A 14,497-nucleotide genomic window follows, 5' to 3' on the forward strand; every position below is an offset into this window, starting at 1 on the left:
AGTGGGATTGCTAGATCATAAGGCAGTTCTATTTCCAGTTTTTTAAGGAATCTCCACACTGGTCTCCATAGTGGCTGTACTAGTTTGCATTGCCACCAACAGTGTAAGAGGGTTCCCTTTTCTCCACACCCTCTCCAGCATTTATTGTTTGTAGACTTTTGGATCGCAGCCATTCTGACTGGTGTGAAATGGTACCTCATTGTGGTTTTGATTTGCCTTTCTCTGATAATGAGTGATGTTGAGCATCTTTTCATGTGTTTGTTAGCCATCTGTATGTCTTCTTTGGAGAAATGTCTATTTAGTTCTTTGGCCCATTTTTTTGATTGGGTCATTTATTTTTCTGGAGTTGAGCTGTAGGAGTTATGCACATACAAACAGATACATTATTTCCTTTTTTTACACTGATAGCTCATAATACAAACTTTTCTGTACCCTGAATTTCTTTTCACAGCAATACATCTTAGATAGCATTCCATAGCAGTGCATAAATATCTGCCTCATCCTTTTAAACTACTGCATAATACCTTGTGATGTAGCATAATATATTTGCTACATAGACTAGCATAACTAATATATATACTAGTCCCTTATTGATGGGCATCTAGAATAATTTCCAACCTTTTTAACTTACAAACATTGCCACAACAAATAACTTTGTGCATTGAACAATTCATTCATAAGTGGGTATTTCTGTAGGATAAATTTCAAGAAGTAGAATTCTAGGTCAAACAACTTGCCATTTTAGTAGCTAGTACCAAACTGTGCCCCCAAAGTACCAATTTATTATGGTCATTAATGATTTATGAGAGTTCCATTTTCTTCACAACTTTTCAAAGAAGTAAATAATCAAACATTTAGATGTTTGCTAATCTGGGATGTGAAAACTATCCTATAGTTTAATATGTACCTTTATTATTATAGTATGTATACCTAATATACATCTTTATTATTATAAGGCTGAGGGGCTATTTATAAATGCAGGATAGATTTAATTAATGTGTTTCTTAGAGAACTATCTGATATCTTTAGTTCATTTTTCTATGAGTATTTGGCCTATCCTTACTGATATGTATGCACTCTTTGTATATTATAGAAAGTCCCCTTTATCTGATTTAAACAGAAATTTTTTCCAAATGGCTATTATAAGTTAACCAGTTGTTCACAGGAATTTTCTTAGCAAGGAACTACCCGCTATACTTAAACACATTTGAAATGAGTTTTCAGAAGCCACTGATAATAATAAAAGTGTTTGTTTCCATTCAAACAATAGTTCTCTAAAATTGTGACTACAGCAAACGCTCTTGACCAGAGAACTTGACATTCATGTGTAGAATCTCACTTTTGAACTAATAAGGAAAAGAATCTCAGAATGCTAGACCATGAAAGGAGACAGAGAGGGATCAGCTATGGCCCACTGTCTCCGGAGTGTCAGAGTAGATTGCTAGGATGGTCTTGGGAAGCTTTCTCACTTGTTTATTTTCAAAGGTCTTCAAGAGCCCTTTCTAGGTCTAGGAAATCCTAGATAAGAGCAGACAGGGTTAGAGACACTGACTCCACTAGCCAAGGTGGCGGGGGCGGGGATCACGGGAGTCTTTACAAACACTGCCTACCCCATCCCCCAACGCTGTCATATCAAAGACATCTGCAAACTGGAAAAGGAGACAGCGTGAATCGTCTCCACACAGGTCCCTGGATATCTGGGCTTAGTTTTGATGACAGCTTTCCCTATGTCTCTCACAAATAAGTAAACCCCTGCTTCAGCCCAGGCTTGCCAGTTCGAGCTAATGCCAGTGCTGTGCGGGCTGCTCCTCCTTCCAAACTAAGGTTTTCTTAAGCACTGTTTTCAGAAGGTGGGGGTTGCTCTTGTTTTATTTCTGATAATCAAATTTTACAAAGACTTTTGGCTAAGAAAACACCATATAAGCCTCTAAATCCTAAGGAGGCTCAGTAGAAGTTTTAAGAAGAGAAGATAAAGCTCTCAACAGGCGCCGATGTCCCGGGGCTCAGATCTTCAGCTCAGCATGAAATCCACACTTCAGGGGACTAAAAAGTGGAACTCTCCGTCTCTCTGGAAAGTGGTCATGAGACGTCTTCTGGCAAAACTGGCAATTAAAGCCCTAGCTGCTATGAAGAACAGCTAAAAGTACACTCACTGATCTACAATTTCATGGTCCTCCTTGTGCCCTGCCACAAAGCAGCATCCTCAACAACGCAGATGGAAATGAATGCAGGCTAAGCTTATGACGTGCCAGAGCCAAGACATAAAAGAAGCGCTTGGCAGCCCAAAGGCAAGCATAACTCTCAGTTTCATGAAGACATCATTGTGCTTCTTGCTTTTTTCTCATCTCCTGTGATTCCTCCCACAGAGCACACAGTAGGTGTTCAATGGGCCTTCCTACAAAATTCTCCAAATGGTTCCAGGAATATTTCCCTCTGTCCCACACTCCCAGCCATGTCCTAGAACTCCTTGCATCCCATTAGTTAACTTACCCTCTAAGAAGTCATCCTGGCTCTTTATTTCAGTCCTCACTGATCTTTCTCTGTGTTCTCCCCACTTTTTGGACCAGGGTCTGAACAAATTCAGCAGTTAATATAGCTCACTCTGTAGAACTGACTTCTTTTTATGTGTGTGTATCTCGACATCACAACTATATAAGAAGTTCTTTGAGTAAAAGAATATTTATATTCCTATGTTCCTAGCAGCAGGTAGGAAAAAAAAATCTGGTTTTGCTTTTTCTGCTGTAGCTTTCTAATGATGTTTCCTCTGTCTGAAACATCTCCTACACTCATCTTTATCTCTCAGGCCTCAGCTGAGGGATATGTTCCATTAGGAGACCATGTATTTATCTCTGTATGGTTGTTATTCAGTTGGTAAGTTGTGTCTGACTGTTTGCAACCCCATGGACTGCAGCATGGTAGGCCTCCCTGTCCACCACCACCTCCCTGAGTCTGCCCAAGTTCAAGTCCATTGAACCATCTAAACATCTCTTCCTCTGCCACCATCAAACCATCTACCCATCTCTTCCTCTGCTTCCTCTTCTCCAATGAGTTGGCTCTTCACATCAGATGGCCTGGAGCTTCATCTTTAGCATCAGTCCTTCCAATGAATATTCAGGGTTGATTTCCTTCAAATATTGATTTCCTTTAAGATTGACTGGTTTGAGCTCCTTGAAATTCAAGGGACTCTCAAGAGTCTTCTCTAGCACCACAATTCGAAAGCATCAATTCTTTGGTGCTCAGCGTTTTTTATGATCCAACCCTCATATCCATACATGAGCACTGGAAAAACCATACCTTTGACTATATGGAGCTTTGTCAGCAAAGTGATATCTCTGCTTTTTAATATGCTGTCTAGGTTTGTCATAGCTTTCCCTCCAAGAAGCAAGCATCTTCTAATTTCATTGGCTGCAGTCACCATCTGCAGCAATTTTGGGAGCCCAAAAAAAGAAAATCGGCACTGCCTCTACTTTCCCCCCTTCCTATCTTTATGACTATATGGTAATTGCTGCCACCGTGATTGGACTATTGCTGTATCAAATACCCCCTAAAACTCAGTGGCTTCACACATGAGTTCCTGAGCTATGCCCAGCAATGCTTGCATATGCATCTGTGGTCGGCTCTGTGGGCACTAACTGGTCCAGGATGATCTTAACTGGGCTGACTTGGCTCTGAGCCATGTGTCTGTGGTTTCCCTCCTCCAGCAGGCTAGCTTGAACTTGTTCACAAAGCATCTGGGCCAGAATCTGAGAGCAAAAGGGGGCAGGGAGAGACAAGGCCTCTTGAGGTCTAGGCTGAGAAATGGAACAAGGTCACTCTCGCCACATTCTATTTGTCAAATTAGTATTCTTTCCTGGAGAATCCCCATGGACAGAGGAGCCTGGCAGGCTACAGTCCATGGGGTCATAAAGAGTCAGACCTGACAGAGCAAGTAAGCACAGCGTAGGATGTTAGTCAAATCAAGTCACATGGCTAGCCCAGATTTAAGAGTGAGGAAGTAGACTCCTCTTCATAAGAGCTTCTGCAACATAATATGACAAAGGAGTGTGGTACAGAGAGAAGTGAAGAAGTGGGGCTATATTTACATTCAATCTTCATGGTCTCCCCCACCTGACTTTGAACTTAAGAACTGGTAATATGTTCTGTTCACTGGTATTTTTCCAGCCCCCAGGACAAAACTGGTACAGAGAAGTCTTATTTGTTAGATGAATATATAAATTAATTAACTACCAGTGCTGAAAGGAAAGAAAAGGAGGAATGAAAACTCGTGACTGAGCATCTATGAACAGTTCAATGTTCTATGTAATCCTCTTAATATATTTCATTGGTTCCAGAAGCAGAGTCTTGGGACTACTGGACCATTGGTATTGTCTTCTTTTAACCCTGGCTTAAAATTTGCCAGAGACTATTCTAAGGGCTTTCAATGGATCAGTCAATAAATTGTTACACAAACATTAGGAGGTAGAGATTGCTTTTGTCACTATGTCCCAATTTATATAGCCTTGGAGAAGGAAATGGCAACCTGCTCCAGTATTCTTGCCTGGAGAGTCCCATGGACAGAAGGATCTGGTGAGCTACAGTTCATAGGGTCGCAAAGCACTGGACACAACTGAAGTGACTTAGCATGCATGCTAAATTTATAGACGAGGAAACTGAGACACAGACAGCGGTAAGCAACTACCATGATCTCATGGCTCAAAAAAGCAGAGATGGGGTTTGGAGCCATCTAGTCTGGTTCCAGAGTCAACTTTCTCAGATACAACACTGCGATGTGTCTCAAGACATGTGATTCATACCACGATTTCCCATCTTGGCTACTGGACAAGCTCCTACCTCATGAGAGTTGTCCAAAACAGTGGCCCCATGAGACTATTTAGATTTAAATTAATTAAAATTTAGTGTAAGTAAAGGTTTAGTCCCTCAGTCACATGAGCCACAGTTCAAGGGCTCAACAGTCCCAAGCAGCTAGTGTCTACTGACGAGGACAATGCAGGGGACACCCCCATCATCACCAAAAGCTCTACTTGGATGGCACTGCTCAGGAGCGTTCCACAGTCACAAAGAGAAACAAACTTGAAGAAAGAAGAAGCAATTAAGATCAAGGTAGGATGTACTGTCATAAGGGTGTTTACCAGCTCTGTGGGAAATTGGCATCTTGAGTCCAAGGGGTCTTGTAAGTAAATATGAGCATGTGGGGGCTGTAGAAACACCATAAGCAGTTTCTCTAATGAGAATCATGTGAGCCTGCTAGTGCACTAAAATGCAGATTTCATACAGCTGCAAAAGGCAACAAGCTTTCCTGAACCTATACAATTTGATGTCTTAATAGTCCTCTACCCTTATTCTCAATTTTCTCAAATGTCAACTATATATATCCAAGGTAGAAAAGTACACATTTTCTGTAGCAAATGCTACACGGGGAGGCAGGGAGGGGAGGTGGGAGCAGGTGAGGTGCAGAACACAGAAAAGACCAGTGAGAAACTTTCTCTAGGTAAGGAGTAGGACTACCCTGAGGGCAAAGAACATCTGACTTATAGAATTACAGACCTGGCCAACCACTCTTGTTTCTTTAAATTTCATATTTTAAATAATTCTAAACAGCTGAGGGAATTTTAGCTGTGCTTTAAAAATACTGCTGTTTTTCTTAACTCATCTGTTTTATACTTCATTATTTAAATTTTATGGCCTGCTCTGCCAATTTGATGAGGGTCCTGAAAGCCTACCTTGCACTGAAAGCTGATAACAATCGAAACTCAGAAGGTTGCTTTTCTTTGCACTTCTATTTACAACTTTCCCCAACATTCCAAGAGCAAGCACCACCCAGCCAATAGATGACTCTGCCTCAGCATTTTCTAAACTATTGAGGAATTACAGTGAGAGCCCATGAGGCCATCCTTGAAGAGAATCCTTTTTGTGTCTCAAAAATCAATCCTTCATGTTTTGAAAAAATGAAGAAAAATCAGTACAAAGGACATGCTGTAGCATAGGGATTGACTTCAATGTTACCCTCCTTTATTATAAAGCCTGTTAAAAAGTGCCCTATTTCTATGGTTTGCAAAAACATGAAGAGTTTTCAACAAATAAATCTCTACCTACTAATGGTGATAGGTTAATAATCTCGGGTATTCCATTTCAGGAATTCAGTCCATCCCATGCCTTTCCACTTCCTCATAGATCATCATTAGACCTGAATTCATATGGCAAGAATGTAAAATCTCTTTGGAAAAAAGAATGGAATCTGTGCAGGAAGATGCACTACTAATTTTAAGACACTGCTCAAAAGCACTTTAGCAGGTTTAGGAAGTTTCTGCAGTTAGATTCCCCACCTTTCCCACCAGGATGGTCATTTAATGCCTGTCGTATTTTCCTAAACACTATAAGCCCTGTACACCCAGACACATCTACAATCTTAGCTTTATCAGCAAAGCTTGAAAGGAATATGATCAGTGGCAAAGATTAAGGGGGCTTTGCAAACAGAGGAAGGCATATTCCATGTTAATCGCTAATCAGTTTCAGCCAATGTGGCACCGTGACAGGGCAGCGGGTCTACCTAACAAGAAGGGGACAAACTTGCTTTTCTGAGGTACAATATGTCTAAACAGAAGAATCACCCAACAACCCCAGGTGACTAATTTCTCTATAAATATATTATTGACATAATAGAGGCCTTTTTAATGGGATTATAACTACCCAGACAGCTGCTCTGCTAGTCAAGGACAACATGGTTGACAAAAAGATTTAAAGGAAAGAATAGAGGAAAATAGCAAATCTCCAGCCAGGCACACTTAAATGACCTCATTGCCTCAAAATAATAGGATCATGTTGCAGATATGAAAGGAAATGCCAATATGCTTAAAGCAATCGCTTTTTGCATGCTCTTCACCATTTCTCTCCCACTGCTAGATGGAAAAGCCCCCACTTCTCTGTGCCAAAAGCGGGCCTTGCAAACCAAAGGCCACATTGTCTGTTATAGTGTTCTTTAAAGGAATTATGCGTGGATTTAAAAGGGCTCTAAAATGGATATGTTCTTTGCCTACACAGCCAGGCAAACTTTTATAATTGATATGAAATTCTTCCAAAGTTTTACTAAAAAAAAAAAAGTAATTCTCTCAGATGCTCAGTTTTCAAGGAAAAGAAAAGCATATAAAGAACTGATCAAGGAAAATAAAACTGTCTTAAAAATCACTTCCACAATTAAATCTCACTTGGATTAAAAAATAAGGGCATTAAATAAAGTGGTAGGATTCTCTTTATTGCTGCTCATTAAAAAAAAGGGAACATAAATATGTGATATTGTCTACATTCTTTTAAGATTCATAGAAAAGAGTACAGTTGTTCCCCCTTATCCATGTGGATATTCCCCAAGACTCCCAGCAGATTCCTGACCCCCTATACAAACTATATTTTTTCCTATATATACATTCCTATGATAAAATTTAACTTCTAAATTAGGCAGAGTAAGAGATTAACAACAAAAATAATAAAATAAAACAATTATAATATGCTGTTAATAATAGTTGTGTGAATGTTGTCCCTCTCTCTCTCTCAAAATATCTTACTGTACTGTAGTCACCTTTCTTGTGATGATGTGAAATGACAAAATGTCTCCATGATGAGATAAAGAGGGGTGAATGATGTAGGTATTGTGACCTACATTAGGCTACTACTGACCTACTGACAATACGTCAGAAGATTGTCATCTGCTTCTGATGATTCTGGGCCAGGGCCATGGTGCAGGTGGCTGGGTATCAGGAGCAGACGATGTCCATGGGTGGGGATCCTAGGCAGGACAAAACCAGGTGGAAAGATAATGCATCAGGACTCTTAGCACTGAGGGCAAGTTAAAACTTATAAATTGTTTACTTCTGGAAATTTCTATTTCATATTTTGGACTGCTACTGACCACGGGATACAGAAACCTGGGACAGTGAAGTCACAGATAAGGGGTGGGAGGACTACTGCAAGGTATGATCAAAACTCAGTTTTTCTAGTAGTCATGTAACAATGTGAGAGATGGTCCAGAAAGAAGGCTGAGCACCAAAGAATTGATGCTTTGGAATTGTGGTGCTGGAGAAGACTTTTGAGAGTCCCTTGGACTGCAAGGAGATCAAACCTGTCAATCCTAAAGGAAATCAACCCTGAATATTCACTGGAAGGACTGATGTTGAAACTGAAGCTGCAGTACTTTGGCCACCTGATGCAAAGAGCTGACTCACTGAAAAATACCCTGATGCTGGGAACGATTGAAGGCAAAAGAAGGCAGCAGCAGAAGAAAAGATAATTATATAGCATCACTGACTCAATGGACGTGAGTTTCAGCAAATTCCAGGAGAAAGTGAAAGACAGGGAATTCTGGTGTGCTGTAGTCCATGGGATTGCAAAGAGCTGGACACAACTTAGCAACTAAGAAACAACAACAACTGAAACCTCAAAGACTTGAGAAAACACAGCCAAACTCATGACTTATATTTCTTTGTATTTATTCACAATGGCTAGTGACTTACACACATAAGGCACTGAAACATTCATTTATTAGGTAACAAATTCAATGGAACTTGAGTACATTCCTGCCCTTACATTCTAGTTGAGGCATTAGGACCCCATGGAGCAGAATCTGAGATGGGGATTCTTGAGCATGTGATTTACAAGGGTAAACTCTCAGATGAAACTTGTAAGACAGTGATGGACACAGCACAGGGCAGAGAAAGGAGCTCCAAAAGGATGCAGGATCAGCTGATCCCATGGAGAACTCTGGGTGTGAGAACCATCACCCCACCCAACCACCAATCCTCTTTTTATTCCTCCAAAGTCACTTAAGGTAATAAAGTAATCAAACCTTAATATCTCAAAAGCTAAACAAAATAGCAGTTTAGTTTTGGTTTTGCTCATGTAAGTGATCAATGCAAGTTTTCCTCATCAGGAAGCTCTTCTTTGAGCCCTGATCCAGGGACCTAGGCTCCTTCCATTGTGTTGTTTCACCAGAGTCTTCATACACACAGTCTTCACGGTATAAACAAAAGAGATGGAAAGCCCAAGGTGGAGGCCCCCGGGAGCTTTTCAGGGCCTGAAAGGAGCAGGCATTGCTCCCACCCATATCCTATTGGCCAGAACTCAGTCAATGGCCAAACTGAATTGCAAGGGAGGCTGGGAAATATAGTTCAGTTATGTCAGGAAGAAGCACATTTGAGGAACATCTAGGCAGTCTCTACCCCTGCTCTCTGACTCTGCTCAGAGAAGGCCACAAGAATAGACATGTCTGTGCCAACACAATAGAGGAGACTTCGTTCTGAGCTTTTACGACCACTTACTCACACCATGAAAGGGAATCCATTGTTCACAGACTTCCCCACTGGCCGAGGAGGGAGGGAGAGAGCAGAAGAAGAGGAATGGGGAGGAGAAAGGACCTGGTGTACCTGCATACAGCTGAAACAACACATCTTTCAGCCTTTTAGACACATGGCTAGTGTAGAGCAGGAGTACCTACGCAGGAGTACCTACACTGAGCACCTGAGCCATGGGGCCTGACTTTGATGAGCCCCAAGCTTTTGCAAAAAGCTCAGTGACTCACCCGTCCACTCTATGACACAGTTTCCTCATCTACTGAATGGGACAAAGACGTGGTAATGTCTAGTCGATACCTCACACTGGAATTATCTAGAAAGGGCAAGTAAGAAAACAAAGTCTTGGAGAATTTAAAAGCTATGGCCAGAGTCCCAATAACAAAATAGTGGCATAAGACAAATTCCAGCCCATACTTTTCAGGTCCTACCCTGGGAACCTTCACTGTGCTGCAATACCTCTCACATCAAATGTGAAAGCTTGTAGAGGAGTGTAAATCATGGCCTAAATGTAAGGTTGAATCATTCCTGTTGCACACATTTGGGTTATTGCTTTTCAGAAGGACATTTGGGATCCACAAATAAAAATTCCCCAATCAGCCTACAAGACTAATCATATTGTAAGGCACTGCCAGCTCCCAGAACACCATGATAAAGCCATTAGCTTGTTCACCAGAGAATGATGGAATGTTTACAGGCTGAAGCAACCAAATAACAAGCACTAGGTCCACAATAAAAGCAGAACAAACTGGAAATCTTGCACAGAAGTCCAGAGATATGTTGTCCCAGTGCTTCTCAGCCTAGATACACATTGGCATCACATGGTGAACTTTTTAAAAATGCAGATGCCTGAGCCCCACTCCAGGTGAAGTAAAGCAAAATCTTTAGGGTGGGGCCCAGGCATCAGTGCTTTCTAAGGTTTCCTAAGCAATTCTCAATACTATACATTCAAATATATACTGTATTTGGATCTTCACAGCATTTTGTTGGAGAGTGACAGCCCCCTGAAAGGATGTGGGGGCAGGCACATAAGAGGTCTGAGACAGAAGAAGAGCAGCTGGATATTGATGGTAACAGACACAAGAACCCCTGTGGAAGGCAGAACAAGGCTCTGCCTCCACATTCTTCCTCCTGCCCTGGCTCAGATGGTGGAGTCATTCCTGGAATCATGTCAAGCCTAGAACTTGTTTCTGAGCTCCATCACTAGTATAAGGGGGTTCTTTGGATGGGAAACTGGTGTTTAAGGTAATCACGGATGACAGTGAATGAAAGACAAGTTCACAAGCTAAGATAAGAATAACTCCCACTAACTGAGTGCTTACTATCTCCTAAGCATTGGTCAAAGGGCTTTACTTGCATTAACTTATTTAACCCTTATGACAATACTGTGAAGTACATATTGTGACATCCATTTTATAGCAATAAAAACTGAGACTGAAAACAATGAAATAATCTCCCTCAGCCATCCACGAATAAGTACTACAGCCTGGTTTCAAATCCAGACTACCCACTTTCAAAGCCCTTGCAGTTAACCAAAAATAGTAGCTAAATGGAGGGGCCTACGCAGTGTCTTGACCCCAGTCACCCTTCAGAGTTGGAATCCAACAAACTATGAGAGCAAAAAGTTTAAGACTTGTTTTAGATAAAACTCTCTGAGATTGCAAAGGCCAAATACAGTAAAAATCCATAACATGACAAAAGCAAAAGCAAACTTATAACAGAGTCCTTAAAAAGCCAATTGTAGGTCACACCCTACACAAAGGTTACACAAACCAATGGACTAACCTTATGAGTGAAGAAATCAAAAGGAAGAAAGAATTCAACCTTGAAGCCTGGGAAAAGGAGACCTCAAACACAATAAGTTAAAAATATATATAATTAAAGGCAGAGAAATACTACACAAATGGAGGAAAAACTTGAAACACAAGTCCAAATAAATGAAGAGGAAATAGACAAACTACCTGAAAAAGAATTCAGAATAATGATAGTAAAGATGATGGAAAACCTCAAAAGTAGAATAGAGAAATGCAAGAATCAATTAACAAAGGCCTAGAGTTAAACATACAGAGACAAACAAACACAATTACTGAAATCAAAAATACTCTAGAAGGAATCAATAGCAGAATCTCTGAAGCAGAAGAACATATCAGTGAGCTGGAAGATAAAATGAAATAACTGCCCAAGAGAAGAAAAAAGTAAAAAAAAAAAAAAATGAAAAGAACTGAGAATAGTCTCAGAGACCTCTGGGACAATATTAAACACACTAACATTTGAATTATAGTGGTCCCAGAAGAAGAGAAAAACAAAGGGTATGAGAAAATTTTTGAGGATATTATAGTTGAAAACTTCCCCGACATGGAAGAGGAAATAATCAATCAAGTCCAAGAAGCACAAAGAGTCCCATACAGGATAAACCCAAGGAGAAACATGCCAAGACACATATTGATCAAAATTATATAATCAGGAAATACAAGGGAAGAAAAAGATCTACAAAAGTAAACCCTAACTAATAAGAAAATGCCAATAGATATCAATAATTACTTTAAATGTAAATGGATTAAATGCTCCAACCAAAAGATACAGAATGACTGAATGGATACAAAAACAAGACCCATATATATGCTGTCTACAAGAAACCCACTTCAGGTCTAAAGACACATACAGACTGAAAGTGAGAGGATGGGAAAATATATTCATGAAAATGGAAATCAAAAGGAAGCTGGACTAGCAATCCTCATATTGGACAAAATAGACCTTAAAATAAAGAATATTATGAGAGATAAGAAAGGACACTACATGATCAAGGGACCCATTCAAGAGAAAGACATAACGATCGTCAATATCTAGGCAGCCAACATAGGAGCACCTCAATACACAAGACAAACACTAACAGACATAAAAGGAGAAACTGATACTAACATAATAGTAGGAGACTTTAACACCCCACTTATACCAATGGACAGATCAAAACAGAAAATTAATGAGGAAATACAAGTTTTAAATGATACATTAGACAACATGGATCTCATTGATATCTTCAGGATATTCCATCCAAATGCAGAAGAACACACCTTCTTCTCAAGTGTTCATGGAACATTATCCAGGATAGACCATATCTTGGGTCACATATCAAACCTCAGTAAATTCAAGATAATTGAAATAATATCAAGCATCTTTTCTGACCACAGTGCTATGAGACCAAATACTAATTACAAGAAAAAACAGTAAAAAACACAAATACATGGAGATTAAACAATATATTTCTACATAAGGAACAGATTGCTAAAGAAATCAAAAGAGAAATAAAAAAATTCCTAGAAACAAATGACAATGAAAACACAACTCAAAATCTATGGGATGAAGCAAAAGCAGTTCTAAGAGAGGTTTATAGCAACACAATCCAATCTCAAGAAACAAGAAAAACGGAGGAGCCAAGATGGCGGAGGAATAGGACAGGGAGAACACTTTCTCCCCCACAAATTCATCAAAAGAGCAGTTAAACACCGAGTAAATTCCACAAAACAACTTCTGAATGCTGGCAGAGGACATCAGGCACCCAGAAAAGCAACCCAAGTCTTCGAAAGGAGGTAAAAAAAAAAAAATATAAAAGACAAAAGAGACAAAACAGGGAGGGATGGAGTTCCGTCCCGGGAAAGGAGTCTTAAAAAGAGAGAAGCTTCCAAACACCAGGAAACCTTCTCACTGCCGAATCTGTGCTGAGCTTTGGAAGCACAGAGGTCAACATAACAGGGAGAAAAAATAAATAAACAATTAAAACCCACAGATTGCGAGCCCTACGGTAACTCCCCCAGCAGAGAAACAGCGCAGACGCCTGCACATGCCATTAGCAAGTGGGGGCTGGGCAGGGAGGCGCGGCACGGGCTGCATTGCTTAGAGTAAGGACCTGGCCTGAATACCCTGAGCGTTATCTGAGTGAAATAATTTGGGCTAGCAAATCAGACTGTGGGATATTTACCACGCGAAAAGCCTGCCCTAACCTAAGACACCACCAGGCCGGCGCACAGAACAAAGGACTGAACAGAGATAGCCGGCTGCAGACCTTCCCCCTCCCGTGACAGGCAGCCAGAACCGGAAGGGGGCAATCGCAGCCCCAGAGAGACATTATCTATAAAACTGTAAGCAGGCTTCTTTGCTAACTAAAACTTAGGGGTCTGGACGGTCAACATCTGCCTGAGAAGGTGCGCCAGTTGTACACCTAGATAACCGAGCTGCGGGAAGGCGATAAGTCGCAGCAATCGCGCTCGCCAAACACCTCATCACCTGAGCTGCTTGGACCCGGGAAGGGCACAAAACACAGGCCCAACCGAGTCTGCGCCTCTGAGGACTACCAGAGTGCCTGAACCTGAGCGGCTTGGACCTCGGAGGTCCAGGCAGCCCACGGCTGGCCACGGATTGTTCCCGGCAGAGCAACCTAGAGCCTGAGCAGTGTGGGCAGGGAGGCTACACGCGCCGTGAGCCAGGGCAGATCCAGTGTGGCTGAGGCACTGCGAGCGCACGCCAGTGTTATTTGTTTGCAGCATCCTTCCCTCCCTCCCCACAGCGTGACTGAACAAGTGAGCCTAAAAAAAAAAAAGTGTCCTCCACCATCCCTTTTGTGTAAGGGTGGAAACCAGACACTGAAGAGACCAGCAAACAGAAGAAGCTATAACAGAGGGAACTGCCTTGGAAGCTGCGGGCAATAGATTAAAACCCTGTGGTTACTACCGACTACAAAGGAAGGGGCCTATAGATCTTGAGAAATATAAGTTGGACCAAGGAACTAGCCAAAAATGAACTGAACCCACAATACTCACAACAAAACCAGAGAAAGTCCTAGATATATTTTTACTATTTTTGCGATCATTCTTTCTTTTATTTTTTAATTTTTTAAAAAAATTTTAAGTCCTTTATTATTCCTTTAATTTTCACTTTTATAACCTAGTACTTTCCAAAAAAAAAGACCCTATTTTTTTTCTTCAGCAAACTTCATATATATATATTTTATAATTTTTTGACCTTGTTTTTTTTTTTCTTTTTTCTTCTTTTATTTAACATTGTATTTTTGAAATTCCAAACTCTACTCTAGATTTTTAATTTTAGCTTTTTTGGTATTTGTTATCAATTTTGTACCTATAGTTTTTTTTTTTTTTTTATAATTTCTG

General features: G+C 40.6%; 1 long non-coding RNA gene across 1 annotated transcript in view; it reads right to left on the minus strand.

Moving 5' to 3' along the window:
* LOC104984474 overlaps positions 1-14,497 on the minus strand; it is a 66,861-nt gene that overhangs the window by 14,163 nt on the left and 38,201 nt on the right. Inside the window, exon 2 of the long non-coding RNA XR_824753.1 lies at positions 7,669-7,777. This is a non-coding gene — a long non-coding RNA (uncharacterized LOC104984474). The remainder of the gene's footprint in view (positions 1-7,668; positions 7,778-14,497) is intronic.

Source organism: Bison bison, unplaced genomic scaffold (assembly GCF_000754665.1).
Source record: "Bison bison bison isolate TAMUID 2011002044 unplaced genomic scaffold, Bison_UMD1.0 scf7180017864030, whole genome shotgun sequence".
NCBI lineage: Eukaryota > Metazoa > Chordata > Mammalia > Artiodactyla > Bovidae > Bison > Bison bison.